Source organism: Canis aureus, chromosome 11, assembly GCF_053574225.1.
Source record: "Canis aureus isolate CA01 chromosome 11, VMU_Caureus_v.1.0, whole genome shotgun sequence".
Taxonomy (NCBI): domain Eukaryota; kingdom Metazoa; phylum Chordata; class Mammalia; order Carnivora; family Canidae; genus Canis; species Canis aureus.
Genome location: NC_135621.1, coordinates 18728712 through 18740686, shown reverse-complemented (window position 1 = coordinate 18740686; position 11975 = coordinate 18728712). Strand labels below are relative to the sequence as shown.

Genomic DNA, 11975 nt, shown 5'->3' with positions numbered 1-11975 from the left:
TATTTACTTATTTACTTATATGGCATAAAATGTAAAATAAAAATAGTATACCATATAATAATTTATTACACTAGCATAGTGGTTTTTTTTCAATTCTCAAGACAAAGGATGATATTGATATTTTAATCTCAACTTCCCACTTTTAAATATATTTATTTAAAACAAAAGAGGGGATCCCTGGGTGGCGCAGCGGTCTGGCGCCTGCCTTTGGCCCAGGGCACGATCCTGGAGACCCGGGATCGAATCCCACGTCGGGCTCCCGGTGCATGGAGCCTGCTTCTCCCTCTACCTGTGTCTCTGCCTCTCTCTCTCTCTCTCTCTCTGTGACTATCATAAATAAATAAAAAAAATTAAAAAAAAATAAATAAAACAAAAGAGAATGTGTATAAGGACATAAAAGCCAAGGAAAGGTAAAATCCCAAGGAAGATATATAATTGTTTTGAACTTATCAAGGTTTTGCAGAAAATCAAATATAAGAACAAAATATACTGCATAGATATAAAAATAATTAAGTCTCCATGAACTAATATATAAAGTTGACTAAAATAATCTTTCAAGTATTTGCTACATTTAAATTGAAGAAGCAGAGAAGAAATGAGTCAAATTTGAGAATGTTGGGATGCCTGGGTGTGTCAGTGGTTGGGCGTCTGCTTTCAGCTCAGGGCATGATCCCGGGGTCCTGGGATCTAGTTTCGAATCAGACTGCCAAAGGGGAGCCTGTTTCTCTCTCTTCCTGTGTCTCTGCCCCTCTCTCTATGTCTCTCATGAATAAATAAGAAAAATATTTTTAAAAAGTGTTTTTAAAAATTGAGAATGCTTACAATGGAACAGAAAAATAAAATGCTTGCTTCACCTGCTGTTTCCTTAGAGTATAAATAAAGGGATTCAAAAGTGGAGCAACAGAAGTATTGAGAACTGCCACTCCCTTCTTCAAGGATATCCTCTGTTTGACTGAGGGTTTAAGGTACATAAAGATGCAGCTGCCATATGAGAGGGAGATGACAATCATGTGAGAAGAACAGGTGGAGAAAGCTTTTTTCTCTGGTTGGCAGAAGGAAATTTTAAAATTGTCAGGGCAATATATGTGTATGATAGAATTACTAATGCCAAAGTGACCAGCAGAGTCACCAAAGCTAAGATGAAACTCATCATTTCCAACACATGTCTGTCCATGCAGGAGATCTGCAGGAGGGGAGCAGTGTCACAGTAGAAATGATCAATGACATTGGAATCACAGAAGTCCAGGCTTAAGCCTAAAATGAGTCCTGGGAAAGATGATGAGGAAACCAGTGATCCAAGAGCTAAGGACTAGCTGGATACAGATTTTGCTGCTCATAATGGTTGTGTAATGCAGGGGCTTGCAGATGGTGACATAATGATCGTAGGACATGACAGCCAGGAGGTAACATTCAGATGCTCCAAGAAGGAAGGCAAAGCAACTGAGTTGTACAACAGTTATAGGAAATGGTTTTGTCATCAGTTGCCATGCTTACAAGCAATTTGGGGATGCAGACTGTCGTATAAGAAATTTCTAAGAAAGAAAAATTTCAAAGAAAGAAATACATAGGGGTCTTGAGATGTGAGTCCAGCAAAGTGAAGGTAATAATAACTAAGTTGCCTGAGATTCTTAGCAAGCAGGTGAGGAGCAGGAAGACAAATAGCACAATCTTCAGTTTTGGGTCCTCCATCAATCCTGCTAAGATAAATACTGTCACAGTTGTACGGTTTTCCGTCTTGACCTCTTGATACGCTTCTGCTCTGGTAAAAATATTGAGAAAACAATACGCACAGGAACCAATAGTAAATTATGTAGATAATTATGTCAGAATATTAGTAGTTGCTATTGATTATACATACTAATAGGGCACATTTTTTAAATGATTAATGTAAGATAAACTCTAACAAAAACTAGTACTTATATTTTTTATTATTTGTATTACTTTATTTTTGAGGAAAGACAAATATTTTCTACAAATCTGATGAATAAAAAACTATCTTATAAATCATCTTTGTAGTCTGGCTTAGGTTTATGGTAATGAGGTAAAGAAATGAACAAGCATGTGAAAAAATTATTTCTACTTTTCTCAGTATATAAGCGCTAAGATGTCACAGTACTACTCAGCCTGATGACTGTATAAATATCATTGCCTCAAGGAACTGACCATGAGTGCAACAGAGAAACAAGGTGATATATAAATACTTATGATGGTTGAAAATAGAAATGAAGCTTAGATTTAAGTTTAATTCTGGAAGTAATTCCGGGTAACAATGGTAGCTCTTCCCTGGTTTGGCCTGTGCTGCCTCTACTTAGATAATGAACACTCTTTCTTGGTCCTGATTTTTTTTATTCCTATAAATCAGTGTTTTGTCCCTATTCCATCTCTTCATTTCTTCACTTTTACAGCCTCCTATGCCAATATTAAACTTATCTGATTGCATAGTAAAACGGACTTGAATAGAATTAAACAAATTCAGTGTTTCTTCTGGTTATAGTTCTGAAAACAGGAAGAGAATAAGAATAATGAAGAGAAATGCAAAATAAAGTGAATAAGTGTTCAAAGAGAAGGGAAATAGAGAAGAAAATGTAAAAAAGAGAAGGAAGACAAAAGAAGTAGAAAAGAGGTAAGACAGTAAGGGAAGACCATAAAGAGAAAAACTTACCATTAAGATTGGATTTTTCTTCAGATGTGACAGTGACTGGTATTTAGCTCTGGGCCTCTTACCCGATAGATAGAAATGAGTTACAGCAAAGCTGTAATTTACCTCCACCAAGGGGAATACAGAGAAGAATCTCTGGCAAATTTTACTCAGATAAAGTGTTTTTAGACACTTGCAAGTAATGCTGACTGCCCCCAAATAATGTGGTATGTCCACAGATAAGCCCCTGACAATGGAGTTGACTATGTGGTTGAATATTACATGAGCTCTCATTAAGCTAAATGTCATGAAAACTCCTAGGTATAAACTTCATCCCTTGAGGCCAACTTTCTTGTTTGATGACTTCATTATCAGTTACACTTCTCTAAGGAGTTCATCATCAATATGAATTATTAAACAATTTTTTTTAGTTTCACTGGTAGAATTTAGTGTATTCATGTGTTGCATACAGTACCTGATGCTCATTAACATCAAGTGCCCTCCTTAGTGCCCGTCCTGCACCCATCTTCCCTCCTGAAATCCTCAGTTTGCTCCCTGTAGTTAAAAGTTTCTTATGGTTTGCATCTCTTTAAGTTTTTATCTTATTTTATTTTTCCCTCTACTCCCCTATGTTCATTTGATTTGTTCCTTAAATTCTACATGAGTGAAATCATATGATAATTGTCTTTCTCTGACAGACTTATTTCATTTAGCATAATGCCCTCTAGTTCCATCCACATCATTGCAAATGGCAAGATGTCATTATTACTGTTATTTTTAAAATAAATTTATTTTTTATTGCTCTTCAATTTTCCAACATACAGAATAACACCCAGGGCTTATCCCGTCAAGTGCCCCTGTCAGTTCCCGACACCCATTCAACCCCACCTCCTGACCTCCTCCCCTTCGACCACCTGTAGTTCATTTCCCAGAGTTAGGAGTCTTTATGTTCTGTCTCCTTTTCTGATATTTCCTACCCATTTCTTCTCCCTTCCCTTCTATTCCCTTTCACTATTATTTATATTCCCCCAATGAATAAAAACATATAATGTTTGTCCTTCTCTGATTGACCTATTTCACTCAGCATAATACCCTCCAGTTCCATACACGTTGAAGCAAATGGTGGGTATTTGTTGTTTCTAATGGCTGAGTAATATTCCATTGTATACATAAACCACATCTTCTTTATCCATTCATCTTTCAATAGACACCAGGGTCCTTCCACAGTTTGGCTATTGTGGACATTGCTGCTAGAAACATTGGGGTGCAGGTGTCCTGGCGTTTCATTGCATCTGTATCTTTGGGGTAAATCCTTAGAAGTGCAATTGCTGGGTCATAGGGTAGATCTATTTTTAACTCTTTGAGGAACATCCACACAGTTTTCCAGAGTGGCTTCACCAGTTCACATTCCCACCAACAGTGTAAGAGGGTTCCCCTTTCTCCACATCCTCTTCAACATTTGTGGATTCCTGCTTTGTTAATTTTCCTGATTCTCACTGGTGTGAGGTGGTATCTCATTGTGGTTTTGAACTGTATTTTCTGATGGCAAGTGATGCAGAGCATTTTCTCATGTGAATGTTGGCCATGTCTATGTCTTCCTCTGTGAGATTTCTGTTCATGTCTTTTGCCCATTTCATGATTGGATTGTTTGTTTCTTTGGTGTTGAGTTTAATAACCTCTTTATAGATCTTGGAAACTAGCCTTTTATCTGATACGTCATTCACAAATATCTTCTCCCAATCTGTAGGTTGTCTTTCAGTTTTGTTGACTGTATCCTTTGCTGTGCAAAAGCTTCTAATCTTGATGAAATCCAAATAGTTCATTTTTGCTTTTGTTTCTTTTGCCTTCATGGATGTTATCTTGTAAGAAGTTACTGTGGTCGGGTTCAAAAAGGGCTTTGCCTGTGTTCTTCTCTAGGATTTTGATGGAATCTTGTCTCACATTTAGATCTTTCATCCATTTTGAGTTTATCTTTGTGTATGGTGCAAGAGAGTGGTCTAATTTCATTCTTCTGCATGTGGATGTCCAATTTTCCCAGCAACATTTCCTGAAGAGTCTGCCTTTCTTCCAGTGGATAGTCTTTCCTCCTTTGTCGAATGTTAGTTGACCATAATGTTGAGGGTCCACTTCTGGATTCTCTATTCTGTTCCATTGATCTATGTGTCTGTTTTTGTGCCAGTACCACACTGTCTTGATGACCACAGCTTTGTAGTACAACCTGAAATCTGGCGTTGTGATGCCCCCAGCTATGTCGTTCTTTTTTAAAATTCCCCTGGCTACTCGGGGTTTTTTCTGATTCCACACAAATCTTAAAATAATTTGTTCCAACTCCCTGAAGAAAATCCATGGTGTTTTGATAGGGATTGCATTAAATGTGTAAATTGCCCTGGGTAACACTGACATTTTCACAATATTTCTGCCAATCCATGAGCATGGAATATTTTTCCATCTCTTCGTGTCTTCCTCAATTTCCTTCAGAAATGTTCTATGGTTTTTAGGGTATAGATCCTTTCCTTCTTTGGTTAGGTTTATTCCTAGGTACTTTATGCTTTTGGGTGCAATTGAAAATGGGATTGACTCATTAATTTCTCTTTATTCAGTCTCATTTTTAGTGTATAGAAATGCCACTGATTTGTGGGCATTGATTTTGTATCCTGCCATGCTACCGAATTGCTGTATGAGTTCTAGCAATCTTAGGGTGGAGACTTTTGGGTTTTCTATGTAGAGTATCATGTCATCAGAGAAGAGGGGGAATTTGACTTCTTCTTTGCAAATTTGAGTGCCCTTAATGTCTTCATGGTTTTTAGGGTATAGATCCTTTCCTTCTTTGGTTAGGTTGATTCCTAGGTATCTTATGCTTTTGGGTGCAATTGAAAATGGGATTGACTCATTTTTCTTTCTCATTTCAATTTCTCTTTATTCAATCTCATTTTTAGTGTATAGAAATTTGAGTCTTCTCTCTCTTCTTGTTAATAAGGCTGGCTAATGGTTATTATCTTTTAAATTCTTTCAAAGAACCAACTCCTGGTTTTGTTGATCTGTTCCACAGTTCTTCTGGTTTCGATTTTGTTGAGTTCTGCTCGAATCTTAATTAACTCTCTTCTTCTGCTGGGTGTAGGATCTATCTGCTGTTTTTTCTCTCTCTCCTTTATGTGTAAGGTTAGCTTTTGTATTTGAGTTCTTTCCAGTTTTTGAATGGATGCTTGTATTGCGATGTATTTCCCCCTCAGGACTGCTTTTGCTGAATCCCAAAGATTTTGAACGGTTGTATCTTCATTCTCATTAGTTTCCATGAATCTTTTTAATTCTTCATTAATTTCCTGGTTGACCCTTTCGTCTTTTAGCAGAATGGTCCTTAACCTCCACGTGTTTGAGGTCCTTCCAAACTTCTTGTTGTGATTTAGTTCTAATTTCAAGGCATTAAGGTCTGAGAATATGCAGGGGACAATCCCAATCTTTTGGTATTGGTTCAGACCTGAGTTGTATTGGGAAAAGGAGAAAAAGAGAGAGAAATCAGGAAAGAAAAGAGAAAAAGAAAAAAGCAAAAAGGAAGAAAAAAGAATAAAGAGAAGAAAATGAGAAAGAAAAAGAAATAAAGGAAAAAAAGGGTGGGGGAAGCAAACAGAGATCAAAAAGCAAAAAAAAAAAATACACGGGGGAGTATCTTCTGATTCTGTATACTTAAATTCCCTTGATTCCCCTGGAACTTTCTGTCTAGCTGGTCTTCTGGGGGAGGGGCATGTTGTGCTGATTTTCAGGTGTTAGCACTTGGGGGAGCTGCTCTGCCCCCTGCCTGGTGCAGGGCTCAGTGGGGGTTGTTTACCCCATGAGGCCCCTGGAGGAATAACCCCAGCGGCGCAGCCACCTCTGGAGCCCTGGATTCAGCCCCCGCAGTAACTACGGTGCTCTCTGTCCGCAGAGGCCTGGAGGCTCCGGGGTGGGGCCGCTGATCTGCTCAGCTCGGGGCAGGAGCGTCCTTGCTGTCCTGGGCCCTCCTGGCCTCTGCCTGTACCAGGGGGAGGCCGGATCCTGGGCTGTGTCCTGGCGCCCTGTGCCCCGGGGCCTGCACTGTTGGCTCGCACTCCCGGCAGCGCAGCCCCCTCCGTGGTGCCACTGCCCGAGCCCCTCCGAGCTGCTCCCAGAGCCGCGCAGACCCCTCCGTGCAGAGCCATGCCGGAGCCCCTCTGAGCTCCTCCGGTTCCAGCCGTGCGCGCTGCAGCCCTTAGGGAGCTCGGTGCACTCTCTTGGGCGCCCAGGTGTCTGTTAGTGTCCCAGGGAGACTGAAGGCATCCCCGCCCTCCTGGGGTCCTGCTCTAACTCCCTGCGGGTGCCTTTCCGCCCGGGAAGGTCGGTGCAGCTCCTGCTTCTCCGGGACGGGGCTCTCCTGTCCTGGGGACACTCGCCCAGGCCTTAGCCCAGCTCCTCACGGGGCCCCTCCCTCCTTGGAGGCCTTTTGTTTCTTTATTTCTTTTTCCCCCGACTTCCTACCTTGATAGAAGCACTAACTCCTCTCACTGTAGCATTCCAGCGGTTCTCTCTTTAAATCTCAGGCCAAATTCATAGATTTTCAGGATGATTTGAAGGTTATCTAGGTAATTTGGTGGGGACAGGTGATTTGGGGACCCTACTCTTCAGCCATCTTGCTCCTCCTCTGGTTTCTTCTTTAAACATTTGATACAATTCCCGTGGGAAGCCATTCCTCCCTGGAATTTTGAGTCTTGGGAGGTTTTTGATGACTCCTTCAATTTCCTCGCTGGTTAACGGCCTGTTCAGGGTTTGTATTTCTTCCTGTTCCAGTTTTGGTAGCTTATGGCTTTCCAGGAATGCGACCATTTCTTCTAGTTTGCCTAATTTATTGGCGTATAGCTGTTCATAATATGTTTTTAAAATCGTTTGCATTTCCATGGTGTTGGTAATGATCTCTCCTTTCTCATTCATGATTTTATTAATTTGAGTCTTCTCTCTCTTCTTTTTAATAAGGCTGGCTAATGGTTTATCTATCTTATTAATTCTTTCAAAGAACCAACTCCTGGTTCTGTTGATCCGTTCCACAGTTCTTCTGGTCGCTATTTCTTTGAGTTCTGCTCTAATCTTAATTAACTCTCTTCTTCTGTTGGGTGTAGGATCTATTTGCTGTTTTTTCTCTAGCTCCTTTAGGCGTAAGGTAAGCTTTTGTGTTTCAGTTCTTTCCAGTTTTTGAATGGATGCTTGTATTGCGATGTATTTCCCCCTCACGACTGCTTTTGCTGCATCCCAAAGATTTTGAACTGTTGTATATTCATTCTCATTAGTTTCCATGAATCTTTTAAATTCTTCTCTAATTTCCTGTTTGACCATTTCATCTTTTAGCAGGATGGTCCTTGACCGCCACGTCTTTGAAGTCCTTCCAAACTTCTTGTTATGATTCAGTTCTAATTTCAAGGGATTATAGTCTGAGTATATGCAGGGGTGATCCCAATCTTTTGGTATCATTTCAGACCCGATTTGTGACCCACGATGTGGTCTATTCTGGAGTAAGTTCTATGTGCACTTGAGAAGAATGTGTATTCCATTGAGTTTGGATGTAAAGTTCTGTAGATATCTGAGAAATCCATCTGGTCCAGTGTATCATTTAAAGCTCTAGTTTCTTTGGTGACGTTGTGTTTAGAAGACCTATCGAGTGTAGAAAGTGCTAGATTGAAGTCACCAAGTATAAGTGTATTATTATCTATGTATGTCTTAACTTTGGTTATTAAATGATTGATATATTTTGCAGCTCTCACATTCCGGGTATATACATTGAGGATTGTTAATTCCCCTTGTTGGATAGATCCTTTAAGTATGATATAGTGTCTGTCTTCATCTCTCACTACAGTCTTCAGGGTAAATTTTACTTGATCTGATATAAGTATGGCTACCCTTGCTTTGTTTTCAGGACCCTTTGAATGGTAAATGGTTCTCCAACCTTTTATTTTCAGGCTGTAGGTGTCCTTCTGTCTAAAATGTGTCTCTTGTAGACAGCAAATAGATGGGTCCTGCTTTTTTATGCAGTCTGACACCCTGTGCCTTTTGATGGGGTCATTAAGCCCCTTCACGTTCAGAGTTACTATTGAAAGTTATGAGTTTAGTGTCATCATAATATCTATTCTGTCCTTGTTTTTGTGGATTATTCCACTGGACTTCTTCTTAAAGGAGAATTTTAAGAGTCCCCCTTAAAATTTCTTGCAGAGCTGGTTTGGAGGTCACATATTCTTTCAGTTCCTGCCTGTCTTGGAAGCTCTTTATCTCTCCTTCCATTTTGAATGAGAGCCTTGCTGGATAAAGTATTCTTGGTTGCATGTTTTTCTCATTGAGGACCCTGAATATATCCTGCCAGCCCTTTCTAGCCTGCCAGGTCTCTGTGGAGAGGTCTGCTGTTACCCTAATACTCCTCCCCTTAAAAGTCAGGGATTTCTTGTCTCTTGCTGCTTTAAGGATCTTCTCTTTATCTTTCAAATTTTCATGCTTAACTTTAAATGTGGAGGTGTTGAACGTTTTTTTATTCATTTTAGGGTGGGATCTCTCTATTTCCTGGATCTGAATGCCTGTTTCCCTTCCCAGACCAGGAAAGTTTTCAGCTATGATTTGCTCAAATACATATTCTGGACTTCTGTCTCTTTTGGTTCCCCTAGGAACCCCAATTAAATGTAGGTTTTTCTTCTTCAGGCTGTCACTTATTTCCCTTAATCTATCCTCATGGTCTTTTAATTGTTTGTCTCTTTTTTCCTCAGTTTCCCTCTTTGCCATCAACTTGTCTTCTATGTCACTCACTCATTCTTCCACCTCGTTAACCCTCATCGTTAGGACTTCTAGTTTGTTTTTTGTTTTTTTGGTTTTTTTTAATTTTTTAAAATTTTTATTTATTTATGATAGTCCCAGAGAGAGAAAGAGAGAGAGGCAGAGACATAGGCAGAGGGAGAAGCAGGCTCCATGCACCGGGAGCCCGATGTGGGATTCGTTCCCGAGTCTCCAGGATCGCGCCCTGGGCCAAAGGCAGGCGCCAAACCGCTGTGCCACCCAGGGATCCCAGGACTTCTAGTTTGGATTGCATCTCATTCAATTGATTTTTAATTTCTGCCTGATTAGCTCTAAATTCTGCAGTCATGAAGTCTCTTGAGTCCTTTATACTTTTTTCTAGAGCCACCAGTAGCTTTATACTAGTGCTTCTGAATTGGCTTTCTGACATTGAATTGTAATCCAAATTTTGTAACTCTGTTAGAGAGAGGACTGTTTCTGATTCTTTCTTTTGAGGTGAGGTTTTCCTTCTTCATTTTGCTCAGTGCAGAGTGGCGAAAAGTAAGTTGTATTGGGAAAAAGAGAAAAAGAGAGGAGAGAAAGAAGGAAAGAAAAGAGAAAAAGAAAAAAGAAAAAAGGAAGAGAAAAGAAAAAAAGAAAAAAGAGAAAAGAAAGAGAAAGAAAAAGAAAGAAACAAAAAAGGGTGGGGGAAGCAAACAGCAATCGAAACGGAAACAGCAACAACAACAACATGGGGGAGTATCTTCTGATTTTGTATACTTTAAGTCTCTTGACTTCTGTCTAGCTGGTCTTCTGAGGGAGGGGCCTGTTGTGCTGATTTTCAGGTGTTAGCACTTGAGGGAGCTCCTCTGCCCCCTGCCTGGTGCAGGACTCAGTGGGGGTTGTTTATCCTGTGAGGCCCCAGGTGGAACAACCACGGTGGTGGCGGCCAGACCTGGAGCCCTGGATTCAGCTCCTGCAGTAACTACAGAGCTCTCCGTCAGCAGGGGCCTGGATGCTCCGGGGGTGGGGCCGCTGATCTGCTCAGCTCAGGGAGGAGTGTCCTTGCTCTCCTGGGCCCTCCTGGCCTCTACCTGCCTCGGGCGGCGGGGGAGGTCGGATCCAGGGCTGTGTCCCCGGCGCCCTGTGCTCCCTGGCCTGCTCTTTTGGATTCGGGCTCCCGGCCGGGCAGCCCCCGCTCCGCAGAGCCTCCGCCGGAGCCCATCCGAGCTGCTCCCGGGTCAAGCTGAGCGGCTCCCAGGTCAAGCAGTGTGCGTGCTGCAGCCCTTAGGGAGCTCTGCACACTCTCCTGGGCACTCAGGTGTCTGTTAGTGTCCCAGGGAGCCTGAGGGCATCCCCACCCTCCTGGGGTCTTGCTCCAACTCCCTGTGAGCAACTTTCTGTCCAGAAAGATTGGTGAAGCTCCTGCTTCCCTGGGAGGGGGCTTTCCTGTCCTGGTGGCACTTGCCCCAGCATTAGCCCGGCTCCTCGCTTGGCCCCTGCCCCTTGTATGCCTTTTGTTTCTTTATTTCTGCCTCCCCCCCCCCCCCCGCTCGCCCCGTCTTCCAACCTTGATAGAAGCGTGAACTCTTCTCACTGTAGCATTCCAGGTGTTCTCTCTTTAAATCTCAGGCCGAATTCATAGATTTTCAGGATGATTTGAAGGTTATCTAGGTAATTTGGTGGGGGCAGGTGACTTGGGGACCCCACTCTTCCACCTTCTTGCCCCAAGATTTCATTATTTTTGATGGCTAGGTAATATTCCATTGTATATACATACCACATATGTTTATCCTCTCATCCCTCAATGGACATCTGGGCTCTACAGTTTGGCTATTATGGATATTGCTGCTATAAACATATAAACATGGGGGGCAAGTTTTTTCTTCCTTTGGATAAATACCTAGTAGTGCAATTGCTGGGTCATAGAGTAGTTCTATTCTTAACTTTTTGAGACACATTCATGCTGTTTTCCAAAATGGCTATACCAGTTTGCATTCCCAGTTGTTTTATAGGTCCATGGAGAACGCATTGTTATACTCCAAGGAGTCAAGGAAGTATATGTCAATATCCCTGCCTATTGTGGCTTACCAATGTATTGAGGTGACAAAATCTGTGCTTGTATACAGCAATGTACAATGTGCATAAACTGAATGGTAAATGAGATTCACTCTTACTATGGGGCTTATAGATGGAAGGAGATTAATAAGAACAAATGTTTTTGTTTTTGTTTTTGTTTTTTTAAAAAAAGATGGATCCAAAGCTAAGCATTGAAAATAGCTTAGGAAGCAGAGTAAGGCATTTTAGGTAGGGTACAATGTGAAAAGGTGTTTAAGAATTAAAATTCATAAATTAACAAAAATTTATCAGAGAGAATATAATAACAGTTTTCTCCAGGGAATATTGAAGGCTCTAGAGATCCTGGTTATTAGTGCCAAAGTATAATAGCATCTTCCTCATAATAACACACATTCTCCCAAACCTAAGGAACAATTCCTGAGGTAACTAATTGTATTTCAATGGCTACAGTCAATTTGAGTCAAAAACAGATCCATCACTCCCACAAGAAATAATTTTATCAAAC

General features: G+C 41.1%; 1 pseudogene; it reads right to left on the bottom strand.

Annotated features, from left to right (window-relative positions):
- Positions 1-818: 818 nt before the first annotated feature.
- On the bottom strand, positions 819-10616 carry LOC144323171 (olfactory receptor 6C76-like; annotated as a pseudogene).
- Positions 10617-11975: the final 1359 nt, after the last annotated feature.